The 16,471-nt window shown below is 37.3% G+C and overlaps 1 protein-coding gene across 2 annotated transcripts in view; it reads left to right on the forward strand.

Annotated features, from left to right (window-relative positions):
* RGS7 (regulator of G protein signaling 7) overlaps positions 1-16,471 on the forward strand; it is a 393,216-nt gene that overhangs the window by 314,426 nt on the left and 62,319 nt on the right. The window lies entirely within an intron of this gene.

Below are 16,471 nucleotides of genomic sequence, written 5' to 3' on the forward strand. Positions count from 1 at the left end.
TGAGGAAACTAAGTAACTATACAAGACTCATTTCCATTTTCCAGAACCATGCTAATGTGACATAAAACATAAGGGGAGTGAAGGTATTTTTCTGAGTTAGTAATAGCAAAGCAAAGCATTCTTACTGCCACACCATGGCAACACTACTTTGCATGAAGCAATAATTTTTCCTTAAGGAACAGGTTTAAAACCGATCAGTTATTATTGGTATAAAGCTTATTGTGTCAAAAAAGTTGTGCTTGAGAGAGGGATTACTGAACACTCATGGGTTGATTTAAAAGAATCTAAAAACAGGCAGATAAACAAAATCAAATGCATAGTCTCTAAGGTCTCTGAACTGTTGGTCTTGAATAGCTGACAACAATACCTGAGATATACTGATATATTAATAACTTCAATTCATACAGTATTGAGATGTTGAGAGCTCAAGATGCTGGGAAAAGAGAAATAGTCTATTTTTCAAACTGGAAAGTATTTATCCTTGATTTGGCACATTATAATTCTTTCAAATAGACTGTCCATTTAGCAAAAGTAATGTTTTTTTACTGTGACATCAACTGATATTTATTATATAACAGTTCTCATTTTGGAAATGCTCTGAGAGATCATCTGCCATTCTATTTTAAAGTCCTCTTCCTAAATCCCTGGGCATCTATTTGCTTTTAAAATCTATCGCTGCTTTGCATGCTTAGAAAATCAGGTGTCAGTGGTTTCTACTACTGTATTCAAGTGAGCAGATTTTTTTAAAGTAATGGATTTCAGTCCCTACTGTTCCAATAGATTTTAAAAGAATAACAACCGAGTATTATCTTTTCAAACAGGAAGATACAGATAGATTAAAGGTAAAGTAATAGATAAATATATACCATGCCACTGTAATTTAAATAAATCTACAGTAGATATCTTAGTCACTATTTTATTGCTGTGAAGAGACAACTCATATAAAAGAAAATACCTAATTGGGGAGTTTTTTACAGCTTCAGGGGTTAGTCCAGTAGCGTGGCAGCATTCATTGTGCTGGATCAGTAGCTAAGAGTTACACCCTGGTCCATAGGCTAAGAGAGAACTGGACCTGACATGGACTTGAAATCTCAAAGCTCAGTCTCAGTTTCCTTCAACAAAGCCACATCTTCTAATCCTTCTCAAAAAATGCTCCTCTCTCTGGTAACTAAGCATTAAAATACTATAGCAGATGAATTAATCTCCAGCAAAGTTGAAAAACAGGTAAAGAAAAGAATTTTTTTAGACAGCAAAACTGTTTATGAGATTAGACTAGGAGATAAATGTAATCAATCATACATTTGTGAGCATTCTCAGAATGCTCAATCCAGAGAATGAACCACTTTACTAACTACAGATTCACAAAGTATTGATTAAAATATAGAAAGTAGCTCTAACTTAACCAGAGTAGCATACTAATATAAAAATGCTAATTACGAGGGCAAATATGAAACTCTGCAAATCCTGCTCAACTTTTCCATAAACTTTACAGAACTCTGACACTTGTTTTCTGGAATTAGAATATGTCTAAATATAGAGTTTTGAACATGTATGTATATTTGTTCTCTTCCATGCTCTCCGAAATTCCTGGTTCTGTGGCTTGCTGTGTTAGTTTCTAGGGTAGACAAAAAACGATGTCACAGCCTGTGGGACTCGAGCAATGTAATTGGTTCTCATAATTAAATGCAGACATCCTCTGCAGAAAAATTAAAAACCAAGCTTCTACAGGGTTGGCTTCTCTAGAATCTCTTTGTTTTTCAGAAGTCTGACTTCCTCCTATATCTCACCAAGCTGTCTCCCTTAAACAGGTGCATCTCTGGTATCTCTACTTCTCCTACAAAGACGCAGGTTATCTTGGATTAGGTTCCCACCCTTAGTGATAGGAATCTTTAGGGAAACCATGTAACCCTAATTGTTCCCGTAGTGGCGTTATGTCCCAAAAGAGTCAAACAGTGAGATTACTGTGAGGTAGAGGCTCACATCATGTATTTGGGAAGGGGAATCCACTTCAGTTAAGAGAGTCTGCTGCTGGATTCAGAAAATGGTTAATCTTTATGTTAAACTCACTTTCTGTTTGCTTTTCTCTTCTCTTTATGTCATAGCTCGTGTTTAGATTGTTGATAATTTTAGTCATTTGAACTTTTTTCAAGTTTGTGCAAGTTTCATTTGCTGTGTGAAAGTTTACTGATCATCAGTCCTCTCTAGTCCACTGATCAACTCATCTTTTTTTGACTTAATAATATTTAAAATTTTTATTAGTTGTTCTTGACAAAGTAGATTTTTAATCACTGAGTGTCCTCTTGCTCCCCTCTCTCCTGACTCCAATTCTTTATGTTTTCATTCCTTAATGTATGATCTCATCTTTAATTATTATTATGTGTAGATACAGAGATTTGTTTGCTTATTTATTTGTTTGATTTTCTGTTTGTTTATGCTGCAGGCAATATCAGATTTCCCCCACCCCCCTTGGCATATCAAATGGTATGAGTGTGCTGGCCTCAAATTTCTCAGTTTTTCTTCTGAGTTGTTGTTGTTTTTGTTGTTAAAATTTTCATCTCCCTAAATGCACATCTCACATGTTCTTATATACTACTTGCTTTTTCTATGAAAATATTTGTATTTTTATCATAGTTCTTTTTAATGTCTTTAGAGTATCAACACTTCTGCATTCAAATAACATTCACACACAGCCATTCAACACATTTTTGTTCTTCAGCATGCCTTGGGATTTGATATTGAAAACAGAACATGCTGTGTTTAACTAGCATAAATGACGAATCAACACATCTTCCGTGTGAAGAGTGCTTCCTGTCTTAGCGAGTATTTTTCTGTTTTCAACAGCTGTGGGTTTTGTAGACTAGACCCTTGGTCCTTGTTTTGACCATCTCTCCTTTTGCTTTCTTGGGTTTCTTCTTCCTCCTCCTCCTCTTCTTTTCCATTAATTGGCATCAATGGGCACCAACCTAACCTAGCACATCAAGTCACTGTAGGACCATGTACATTCTCTCCCAAATTAGGTCAGACAAGGAAGTACAATTGAGAAAAAGATGCTCAGGCAGGCAACAGAGTCAGAGACAGCTCCTACTCCAGTTCTTGGAGGTCCCACATGAAGACCAAACTGTATATATGCTAGAAATGTTTGGGAGTTTGGGGGCAGGAGGTTCAGCCCTTTTATGCTCCTTAGTTGGTAGTTTAGTCTCTCAGAAAACCCAAGGGACTGTGTTAGCTGACTCTGTTGGTCTTGCAATGGAATTTCTTTTCCTCTGGATCCCTCAATCCTTCTAACTCTTCCATAAGACTCCCTAAGCTAGGTCTAAGATTTCACTGTGGATCTTTTCGTCTGTTTCTGTCAGCCACTGGGTGGAGCTTCTCAGACAACAGTAATGCTAGGCTCCTTTTTACATAAAAGAGTATCATTACTAGTGTCAGCAATTAGCTCTTGCCCATCTGATGGGTCTCAAGTCTGGCATCTCATTAGTTGGCCATTCTTTCAGTCTCTGCTCCATCTTTCTCCTTTCACTTCTTAAAGACAGGTTGAAAATTTTGTTGGTGGGTTAGTGTCCTTATGCCTCCACTGGGAGACCTGCCTATCTAAAGAAGGTGTTTGCATCTGGCCCCATATTCACCACTGCTATTGGTCTCAGCTAGAGTACCCAAATATCAGGGGGTTGGGGAGGGGTGAGGAAAGACATCTCATGGACTTGCCAGAGACCTGGGATGAAGGACCAAAGGTCAATGAGGTTTTTCTTTTTAAACAAAGTCTTACATGTGTTGTTCTTTCAGTCATGCTCTCATGTTACATAACAGACCTATTGATACCTGGTGAGATGCAGCCAATGAATAAGAATACACTATCATCTTACTATTAGCACTCAAACTTACAGAGATCCTGGCAAGCAATCTTCACAACTGTGATTGGGAATTTTTGAATTTTTTTACATTTAAGTGTACTAAAAAGACTAGAGCCAGAAGGGCTTGACAGCTCCTCTCAAAATCCCAGACATTTAAGTCAGACCTACTAAAAGACAGAATAATATTTTCCTCCTCCTTTGTTGACAGTATGAGAACCTTTTACTCCTTTCTTCCTCAATCACAGAACCTGATAGAATTTCTGGGGGTAAACATTAGGAAGCTATTATTAACCCTCTTAAAATTTCTCCCTGACCTCAAGTGAAGTAGGAAACTGATTTGTCCACAATGGGCCTCTAACTATTAGAGTTGCAACTTATATGTCACAATTTTCAGGATACACCTGTCTGTTTCTCTATGAGCAGGGCTAATGTATTGTCTTCTGATACCAATCTTTGAGAAAATAAAAGCTGTTTGGCCTCTTTGTTCATCCATTGTATGCTGTAAGGGTAGAAGGGAGTGATGACTTCTAAGTTCCTCACCTGACATACCTGATGTTTGGTTTCAGAATCTCATAGAGAAAGGACAAAATATGACTGAGCAATTTGTGCCTTTTTAATTTCACCCTTTTTGTACTTTTACATCTTTTCATTTCATCATGGGGTTGCTCCCAAATATTTGAGTGGAAAGAAGTTGATCATTTTTTTTCTCCAGTATTTTACTTTCCCATCATGGTTAGAAATTTTCTGAAACTTAACCATTACCATGAAGAAGACTCTCATTGCTACTAAAACTATGTGTAGAAGTGGGCTTTGTGGGTAAAAATTTCAAGGGACAAATGATGAAGAGGCAATTTAAAGCTTTATTCGCTGATCAAAGTGATTAATCTGGTTCTTAACACTTGAAGTTAAGGGGATATAGTTATGACACGAGGAAAATGAGAGCAGGTGAAGCTTATGAAAGAGGACCAACATTTGTGCCTCTGATGAGACAACATAGGGTTCTTGCAGGGCATTCCTTCTACTCCTTTCATGGTCCACTCTTTCCCTATATGGTTGGCAAATGTCCTGAACTTAGCAGAGAGACCTCTCTAGTATAGGTCAAGTAACTCTATTTTTACAGTTCTAGAGAATTCCGTGATGAGCAACACAGTCCATAGTCAGTGCAGATTAAAATCTGGCCCTATAGCTATGGTCACTATGAAAAATATGTTATGAAGACCAAAGAGCCATGCCTTCTCAGAGCATCCAGAGGAACCATGCCTTCTCATCTCAGTTCAGTGTCAGACATCACAACTCAAATGCAGAGTCAGTGTTCTCAATAAAAGTGGCTTTCAAGCAACCTAGGCAAATTTAAAATATCTCTGATTTTGAAAAAAATGTTTCTTTTATTAAAAGAAACTAAAATATTTATGCCATCTGAAGCATGCAAATTATGCCTGTAAATTTTTAACAGAAGCTTTTGACATTTCATAAAACCTTTTGATGAAATTTTCAGTTGCACAATAGTCTGTTTAGCATTTAGGGTTTTATTTTGCAAATATATAAGCACATGGCTCACTTATTCAAATATCTATTAAATATCTTATTCCAAAACATAAACATTTAAACCCCATCATGTTTTGAATGTGTCTATCATGCATAATTTTATCTGAAGAGATGCATTCAGACGCACTAAAAGCTTAAGACTATCTAGATGTTTGTTTTTATAAGAAACCAGCCCACTGACTTGGGCAGGATAATAGATAATGACCTATCTTATTGAGAGTTCTTAACTTACTTTCTTGATGAGTGTATCCTTTTACTTCAAACTATCTGCAAAACTATGAAAAGAGAAAGAAACACATTTTCTATTTTATAGTAATTTACATTCAGTTCTTGAATAGCTAACTAGCATCTATATTACTTTTGTATTTTCATCATTATTTATTTATATATTACAAAAGAAAATAGTTAGCCATCACTGGATCCATAAATATTCATATGTAAATATAGTATGTGTATGTTTGGGTATTAACTATTTTCTGAGTGTAGCTCTAATTTTCCCATATTAGTAGGAGTGGTTTTAAGTATAAGTTCATGGTATTTTTCCCAATAAGTTGAGTCTGGAACTCTAATTTATGATACAAGTAAGCATTATAAATAAACTCTTCAAGATGTAAATTAAAGGTGGAAGGCCAGTAACTATTTTGATTTATTAAAATAAATTTGCATAATTTTCTATATTTATCAAGGTTTTCTATTTTGTGTGATTTTTGAATGGTTATTTCTAATTATTTTATCTACATTTTTACTAATAGCATTGCAAGAGCATGCATATTTCTGAGCAACATTTATTGGCCATTTTTATCCCTTACAAAAAATTTTTAAAATGCTACTAATCATGCTTTATAGATGAAGAAGAACTAAGAGTCATATGTGTAGATCTGTTGCACTGATGGTAATAAAAAGGAAAGGACCAGGCTTCCAACCCAGAGTTTCTGCTTCTGTCTCACCATCAGACATTCCTTCTACTCATGCTTCACTGGGCCAAACTGTTTCTCAGCTAGATTGCACACCCATGTTGAGTGGATAAGAAATATAGGGAGATGGAATTTTGGAGGAATTGTAAGAAAAAAAAACAAGGCAATGATGAGCTTAAACGAATTTCCCAATATTTACCAGCAAAATTATAAACAGAAAAGGAAGAAGAGGAAAAAAAAGAATAAGTGGGTGATGAATTTTAAGGAGTAAGGATGAATTTCTAAGAGATGGCATTAAGTCCCCTGTGAAGATAAGTGAACACTCAGTAAATAAGCTTCTCTGAAGATTGAAATGTCCAGAGAGCAAAATAACACATCCACTAAGCACACATGCTTAGCTTCTTGCTCCAGATAAAGGAGGTATGAGCCAAAAGATCCTAACTAACAGTCTGTTCAGATGATACTTTTCTATCCATAACATCATTTAGAAATAAGTTTCAAAATCCTCTGAATATGACATGTTTGTGTCAACCAAAATACTATTTCATCCATGGCTTTACCATTAAAATTTAGATAAAATAGAAAATGACCATAACAAAACAGTGGATGTTTACAGAAATATATACAAGATGAATATACTTTATGTGGAGACTCACATTTGAATTCTAGCATGGCTCTGTTCATTTGTGAGCTTACTAGAAGTTTACAGTTCATCAATTCAATTTATACAGACATGCCTCATTATATTATATGGGATCAATTAATTTATAACAAACTTAATTGACCTGAAATTAACATTGCTTTTTACTTTAAATACACTATCATTGTTCTATGAAAATCTTGACCAAGTCAGGATCATGCTTCCAAGCAAAATATCCTCTTGGAAGATTGATGGAACCCCATCAATTTTTAATTAAGAAAATTAATTTGCAACTTCTTGATATTACCAAACTTTATGAAGTAGAGGCCCCACATGGCTATGATAGCTATGTAGCTTCTCTTTGTGTGTTCCATTCACAGAGTGATCTATTTGCCTTACCCCATTTCATGTAAACTGAAAGAAGCCATTGCAATATGAGGATATTTTATGGTCCAGAGCAGTGACTTCTCTGTAGGTCTTTTTTGAGAATCATGAATTCCAAAGTTGTGTAGATCAACAAACTTTCCAAAGCCCAGTTCTTTGGGTAAGCCAACCATACCACATTTTCTTATGAAAATTTTAACTAAAATACCAAGAGATCCTTTTTAACCATCAGTACAATGGTCATAATTCTGGTTAATTCATGGTGAAAGTCCTAGATTTAATAAAACATATTTTTGGATTGAATAGTACTTTGTCCTCAAAAGAAAAGATGGAAAGGACATCAGAGAATTAGAAAAGTCTATGTACAAGCAAAACTCTTTATTATAATACTATAGGCTCTTAAAGAATGACAAAAAGCAGAGACTGTTTACTTCTACAAGCTGGTAACTACAGGGAGCATTCTGATCTCCATCAAAGTTTTAACTAAAGGAAAATTACTATTCATTGTGGCCACAGTAAAAACAATGACAGTTCTGATTTATTACAGAGAGACATTTGAATACTACATTTTTGTAGAGGTGATTTGCCAGAAAAGTTAGTCTTTAGTTAAAAGACCACTCACACGTCCATGTTCAACTTTTGCTCAAGCAAACTGAGGTCAGAGAAAGGTATGACTTTGTGCCTACATTGCTTTGAATGAATGAAAGCATGGTTTGATTTCAGATTAATAAGGAGAAACAACATGAGATACTTTGGTAGAAACTTTTAATCCCAATCCATGGTTTTTACTGTGCCTTTGACCATTTAGTTCCTAAATGAAAGATACACACAGCCTTTATATTTACAGCTAGCTTTAATCAGCACTAGAGGTGGGCAAATATCTATCTTCTATGATATTAAAATCTATTTTCTATTGATATCCCTGAGTTATTACTTACTATGTTTCATATGGACTGCTCTTAACTCCAATTGGCAAGCTTTCTTGACTCCTAAACTGTGGTGTCTTTCTCCTCATGGTATTCTCCAATGCCAAGGCCAAGAACATCAAGCACTACCTACCTCAATTCTGCTTATCTATAGGCTGTGGGCATCTTTATTTACCAATAAAAAATAATATGGGGGCAAGGTCACATATTGGCACTTGGGTCTTCATGCAAACTCTCTCATCTCTGGGTTACCCAAATCTTGGGTGCCAACACTTAAGATTACAATACATAACAAAAGAATAAACCTCAACAAGGTACCTAGTAGAGTTTTTCATGAGAAGCCCTGCTACTCCCATAGATTCATATAGTTTAATGCTTGGTCTCTAGTGGGTAGAACTGTTTTTAAAAAATTAGGAGTTGTGTCACTGGACCATGCTTTAACATCCAATAAAGATAGTGTTGTCCACTGTGTCTTCATTTCCCCTTCTGCCTTTGTTTGTGGACCAGATGCAAGTTCTTATCTCCCCTTCCAGTGCCACGCCTGCCTTTCTACTATAGTGTCCCAGCATCTGAATCAATGAGGGAGTCTGTTTTTCTCTATTCATAAGAGTCAGAGCAGTAGGACATCTGAGAAGTTTTCCCATCTGCCCATCTCACTGAGGCAGCCTGAAGAAGTTCAGAGAGCTGTAGGGAAGGCTGACAAGCCAGGACCACACCTCCCATTGGCCACATTAAGAAGACACTAGAAAACGAGACAATTACAAAGAATCCTGAATATGTACTTTGCAGGACACACAATAAAGATTTTCTAAAACTTACTTATTACAATTATTTTCAGGCTATTAAGTGTACCAATGTGTTTGTAGTATTTGTTGAGACTGAACTCTATCAAACTGCTTGTTAGATAGATGGCCCAGGTTTTCCATTTTTGTTAAGTATATGGTGTCAATTTCTCATCAAAGAGCTTTCTTTTGGAGTGAGACATATTTTTCCAAGGCATCCAGCTTTCTGCTGCTGCTTTCTACTATTTTTGTGAACCTCTGGGCAACTCTGGCTGTTATAATACAAGAAACTGATCATACATGTTTCCCTGAGTCACTGTGCTGTTCTCCAAACAATAGTGCTGTACCTCCAGCTAGATGTCTGGGAGGATGAAGCATGAGTAAAGCTGGCAAAGGCTTCCAAGGCATGCCTCTAATTTAGGTCTATTTTGTAGCTGTGGACAAATAGTCTCTGGGCTTATGTTCAAGATGGACCTGGGGCTCACCACCAGCTGTCACTTTCACTTCTCAGATCAGACCTTAGGTAGAATATGTGCATGTTCTAAAATGGTTATTACTGTCATCTAATCCCCTTGGACAAAGGGATTAAAAGAAAGGAAGATTAAAAAGAGAGAGAATAAGATGACATCATTTATTTAAACAGAATTGCTCAAAACAAACTGCATAGATTGACTCCAAAATTATACAGAAAATTAAATCACTCAACCTTTCCTTCTCATACTGTGTGTGTATGTGTGTTACATAAGAATTACATATATAGGGAAAATTGAGAAGGCTGCAGTAAAGAATGCTTGAAGAAATATCACAGCTGAGGCTTAAGCAGAGACTCTATAGAAAAGGTGAATGCATGAGGACTGGATATTCAAGGTTACCTTTAGCTACTTAGGGAGTTCAAGACCTGCCCTGGGAAATATGAGACTATATTAGTAAAACTTTTTGGTTTCTATTACATATGCAAAGAAACATAATAATATATGGCCTGGAAATTGACAGATAAAAATAGTAGCCATTTTCTAGTTTAAATTAAAATTTCTTAATTTAGCCAAGTTCCTATAACTTGTACTTATGTGGCTTAACAGAATGGAATGGTCCATATCTGTGATTTTCCCATAGTTTAAACAAAAACATTTTTCCACCATTCTTCAATAAAACTAGAGTTTACCCCTTCAGTCAAAACATCATACCATGGTTTTAATACAGTTCTCACTTAAAATGGTTTTTGTTGGAGACCTGCTTTGCAAAGTGGGAGTCATAGCTCTGGAAAAAATAAGGTGTCCTTTTAATGACCAGGTTCTGACACTCAAATTGTTTTCTGTCTCTGGTGTCTGGTCAACAACACATGTATTTTTAAAGGTGAGATACACAGCATCACTCCTCAGACATAAGGAAATGGAGGCAAAAGTACAGTAAAGACACAACTTAGAGAAAACTCATCACTGAATCAGAAATAATAAGCTGCAGTGAAGAGCACTAAATCTGAAAGCCTACCGAGACCTGGAGAAAACTGGACTGAATGTTGGGAAAGACTATAGTAGTTATGGCGCTGGTGCCCTGAGAGTGACAGGACATGTACCTTGGGACCACAGTTGATAAGAAGTCTCACTGAGAAAACCAGCAGTGGTCATGAATGAAGAGTTGGGGTCATGTCTTAGGGATTCTATTGCTGTGTGAAGAAATGCCATGATCACTAACAGGAAAATATTTAATTGAGGCAGGCTTCCAGGTCCAGAGGCTTAGTCCATCATTGTCATATCAGGAAGCATGGCAGAGCACACACAGAGATGGTGCTGGAGATACCAAGCGTTTTATATCTAGATCAGCAGGTAGAAAAGGTACCGCTGAGCCTCACTTGGGCTTCTAAAGCCTCAAAGCCCATCCCCAGTGACACTCTTCCTCCAACAAGACCACAGCTCCCAGTTGGGTCACTCACTCTGGGCCTGTGGTGATCATTTTCATTCAAACCAGCACAGGTCATTCAAGATTTGATGGGGAAAATGACATTAACCATTCTATTTGACATTACTAGGAATGCAAATTAATTTTATGAAATTTTAATTTCTTTGTTTGAAATTGACATGGGGGGTACAAATTTCTTGCCACGTGTAGAGGTCAGAGGACAACTTGTAAGAGATGGTTCTCTCCTTCTTCCGTGTGGATTTCAGAGATGAAACTCAGGCTATCTGGGTTGGCAGCCATTACCGTTACCCACTGAGCCATTCCACCTTATTTATGAAGTGTTTAAATGTGTAATTAATAACTATGTCACACAAAGAAAGAGATGTGAGAGGGGAGAGGGAGACCAATACAAAGAATCTGCTGTTCTTTTGTTAGTTTTGTTGCTTAAATAGAGACTGTCTCCTTGTGTCTTCGAGACTGGTCTTAAACTCACAGGTATACTGAACTGATTTTTTTTTTGCGTGTGTATGTGTGTGTCTGTGTGTGTGTGTGTGTGTGTGTGTGTGTGTGTGTATGCATGCTGTATATGCAGAGTGCATGCATACTAGCAAGCTAGTGTTCGTGCCTTGGGTGTGTATGTGGAGATATAGCTTTGTGTTTGGTGTCTTCCTTTATGCCACGCTGCCTTATTGTTTTGAGACAGGGTTTCTCACTGAGACATAATTGCTGTTTGATCTAAGCTGTCTGGCCAGTGAGCTCCTGGCCTCCCATTCCACCGACAGTGCTGCTGTTGAAAGTACACTATAGAGAAGCTCCCCTTCTATGAGTAGCTGGTACCAGATCTGCATATTTGAGCATGTGATTTTGCCCGCTGGACATCTCCACAAAATCTCAAGGGGAATTCATTTTTTTTAAACACAGAGTTATGTCATTGTTTACAATTAAAATAATAATTACAGTATATATTTATAAACTCTCAAATTATTGAGGTTTAACTTGTATGTCTATTAAACACAGACTGTATTTGAATCTCACTCAAATCAGATGTAAGAAGCAATGACAGACTAAAACACTTTACTTTCCAGGAAGTTCTTCAAAATCAAATCGCTCCTTTCTTTCCATGCATAGACTGAAAAGAGTAGAGGTGAAGCTGGCAGTGAGCAGACAGAAACACAGAAAGAAGTAAAACACACACACACACACACACACACACACACACACACACACACACACTGCAGAGTACCTCTCATTTGAATGGAATCAGTGGAGCTTAGAGCTAGGAAATGACCCTTTGGATATAACTAAAGTTTCTTTTCTCAAGAAATTTGGCAGCTTCAGAGCACTGGATGTAGTCCAAGTACCCACATTAAAGATTCCCCATGAACGCATGAGCTCTAGAAACACAAGTGAGCTCTCGGAGAAGAGAGAAAGCCTGCTTGTCTTTCAAGGTTTTTTGTGACTTCAGTTTGGCACTGTAGTAAAAGTTCCTGTCCCTAACCTGACCTCAATTCTCCACATGTTATAGACCCCCAGTTATTCAGCAGCAGAATGAACAACCAGTGAAAGAAAGAGAGGAAAGCTATGGGTGTACACTTGAGGGGTTAGCTGCCAGAAAGCCTGGGACACATATAACATTTTCCGGTTTCCTGTCACCTGTGAGGTCACCTCACCCAGACAAGTGGGAAAACATGAAGGAAAAACAGAAACAATGTAAGAATCCTAATAAATAGTAATGGACATGAGTTTTGATGGAATCTAAGCTTGGTTATAGTAAACAAATTTACACTTATACAAGGAAGCTGTGAAAAGACAGTTTTCTGTTTAATAACCCAAGACAACAGCTTCTTTACCCATCATCCAGCTTCCAAAATAATTGAATCAAAAGATTTTAAACAAAACATGAGCACTACAGTTTATTTCAGAAATGTTAATTAACAGCGCAGGATCAATTTTACTCATGAAGACAATGGCAGATGAAAGAATGAAGATAAACTAGTTCTTCATCATGGATGACAGATTGTATTAGTCACCACTTCATTTCTGAGATCATTGTTCAAGGAAGTAAATAGTCAAGGCTTTATTTGAGATGTTAGGAGGGAAGTTTGCAGGGTATCATGTTTTATTGCTTATGACATATTGTAGTAGGTGATAAAGAAAGCAAATAGAAAATAGGGCAGGCAGAGGAAGGGAGGGAAGGAGGGAGGGAGGGAGGGAGATGAGGGAAGAATGCTGAATGTAACTAAAAGAATGGGTGAGGGGACTGCAGAGATGCTCTGCCAGAGGCTTTGAGTCCCTACACCCATATAGAGGTTCACAACCATCTCTAACGCTACTTCTAGTTCCAAGGAACCTGATGCCCTCCCCTGGCAGCTGGTATGCATGCAGTGTCCAGACGCACATGCAGACAAAATACCTACCCCTGCACATAAAATGCAATTAAGAATAAAATATTTAAATTTGTCAACCCAAAGAACCAACAGTATCTTAGTTATTTTTAAGTAAAACAAAGTAAGTCAGTATAAACACGTGGTGGCAGGCTAGGGACCGTAGCGCACACACATTTAATCCTAGCTCTCCAGAGGCAGAGGCAGGCAGAACTCTGCAAGTCTGAGGCATCCTGGTATTCATAGAGAGTTTAAGGCCAGGCTGGGTTACATAGCAAAACCTTGTCTCAAAAACTAATTAAATTACTAAACAAATGATATGGTGACCAAAGGTGCACCAGGCAAATGTAATACAAGAAGAAAACTAAATTAACAGTTGTAATATTGATCAAATGAAAGGTCTTAAGTGTAAGATAAACCACCCATAGAAATATTTTATAGTTAAAATTAAATAATATTAAAATTGTTGGAAATAAAGTAACACAGTTATAAAATGATAAAAAAAAAAAGCACTGAACATCAACAAATCTCTCTCAAGCCAAACTAGCAAAACCCAAAGGAGGGAAAATTTCATCATTCTGTATGATGAAAATGTAGCAATATTGTAAAATTCAAACTGTGCTATTTGCCACAGTGTTCAAATAGTGTATGAAGGAAAACATGTATTGGATCATTATACATAAAGCTAAAAATGATGATTTATTTAATGATAGAAATAGAGTCAAACAAACATCTATTTCTTTCTCTTTTGGGGTGTGTGTGTGTGTGTGTGTGTGTGTGTGTGTGTGTGTGTGTCTGTCTCTCTTCTTTCATTCATAGGCCAGGCTACAGTGGTGATATAAAACCAGCTGCATCTATATAAAACAACATAGTAATTTCAGTTGTTATGTTTAATATAAAATATCAAATTGTAATGCATTTATCTATATATGTGCATGTTCCCACAGATAATCTGTACTTAGTATGCTAGATATCATATTTATTGTTAATTAATCTTCCTGATAGAAGCCTAGGGGGGAAATGGACTTCTTGCGTGTGTTATGAGTATATGTTTTTATCTATAGCATAGAAATTGGTGTTAAATCTGATGGGGAAAAATGTCACATTCCCTAATTTAAAAATCATCACTAGCTGAATCACCAAACAAGACAAGCAGGCAAATAAGTGGAACCTCGAGAGGTTGATAAATTTTGATACTTCTACTTGGCAGATAGATGTTAAAGATGCTGAACATGGTGGCAGGTTTTCCTAAGCATGAGAATGTGACAATACCTGTGACAGTGGCACTTTCCAAAATACACAGAAGGAACATGAAATAAATATGTGCTTCAAACCTTCATTAAGTCCAGAGATTGACTGAATCAGTCCAGTTGTGTCAGTTAAGAAAGAAAGTAACTCAGTTAAATAATGAGCAAGTGCCTGCACAAATATTTACTCAGGAAAGACAAGAAATTGACCAGCAGGCCTATCTATGGAGAGGTATTTAGCATCATTAACCATAGGTAAATGCCATTATGCAACAGGGAGGAATATGATCTGGAAAGATTTCCATCGTATAGCATATAACAATAGTTGTGTGCATTTGAAGATCACTAAAAGAGCAGATTTGGGATATTCTAGTCTGACAGGAGGTGTAAAGGGTGGTGAGGATGAGGATGAGGAGGTGATGGCGATGAACAATGAGTATGCCTTAGCAATTCCATGTTGTAAATGTATATCAAAGCACAAAAGCACAGGATTAAATAAAAATAGAGGTGAATGGGGCTGGCAAAATGGCGACTCAGCAGATAAAGGTGCCTGCTGCTCTGCCTGACAATGTGAGTTCAGTCCCCAGAACCCATATGATAGAAGGAGAGAACATCTACAACTTATTCTCTGACCATCACACACACTTCCCCACACACACACTGTTGGGACTCTGTAAACCCCACCTGACACTATAAAAGGGGCTACTTGCCCCTTCCTCTCTCTTTTTTTCTCTTGCTCTCTTGTCCTCTTGATTGCTCTTCTTCTTTCCCCTTGCCCCTCCTCTCCACATTCCCTTCCCCCTCTCTCTCCACGTGCTCATGGCTCAAGGGTCAAAAAGGAAGACAGTCTAGAGAAAGTCCCATATACTCATTTTACGCACAGCTGGGATCATGAAGGTGACTTAAACTTCAAACCAATCATGGAGTCTTACTTGGAGTTTGTAACTGGAGATGTCAATTGTCAATAACTTGCTGCCCCCTTATGATACTCAAGCCTAAGAGGCAAGACTGAAGGAACTATCTGATTTCTGTTTTAAATTCAAGAGTAGAAGTTTGTCTACAAAATAAGCATTCAAAGGTTATTTTAAGAGAAACAGAGCTGCCTCCTGACCATATGCTTCACTTGCATTATTTGGCTTATGTGCTATACATTTTAAGTACATTTGTGGCCTTTGCATTTCTATTTCTTGTGAAGTAAACATTCTTGTCTTCATCCTTAGCTAGAGGGGCCATAGCAATTGATGTTCCTGCTATCTGTGGGGTACGACTCTGAATACTTTTCTCACAGATGTCAGTGTTCATGCAAGGGACTGCTTCGCCCTTTAGAGAATTCCATAATGAAGAGAAATAATCTCCTTTGGCATTCCCTTTCTACCATGTACTCACTCAGGAACCTGCTTTAGGAACTTTGGCATCTCAACCTACTGTTAAGGTGGATTTGGACCAAATCCTACTCTTTACTATTCAGCTTCCACCTGAATGGCAGAGCCTCTTGTCAACTGCTTGTTGATTTTATGCCAGGACATCAAGAATGTCTCACATGGTTTTCAAGGAAGCTACTTCAGAAAAATAAATTTCATTTTGAGCGCTGGAATATTGCTCAGTGCTAGAACACTTTCCTGGCATACACAAAGCCTGTGTTTCAATCCCCAGTAACACACATGCACATGCACGCATGCATGCCTACCTGAGTTATATGTTATACTTTTTCCATGTACAAATTCAGCTTTTGCATTTCTAGTTCCCATGAACTCCACGTTCTTGTTTTAACTATTCTTAGCTAGTAAGCTCATGGGGGTCAATAACAGCTGTGTTTCCTTATCTCAAACCAAAGCAAATGTAGCTCAGTACATAAGATCATATTTATAAGATGTCTCCACAGGGATAGCCTTACATAAAGGA

Source organism: Micromys minutus (assembly GCF_963924665.1).
Source record: "Micromys minutus genome assembly, chromosome: 1".
Lineage (NCBI taxonomy): Eukaryota > Metazoa > Chordata > Mammalia > Rodentia > Muridae > Micromys > Micromys minutus.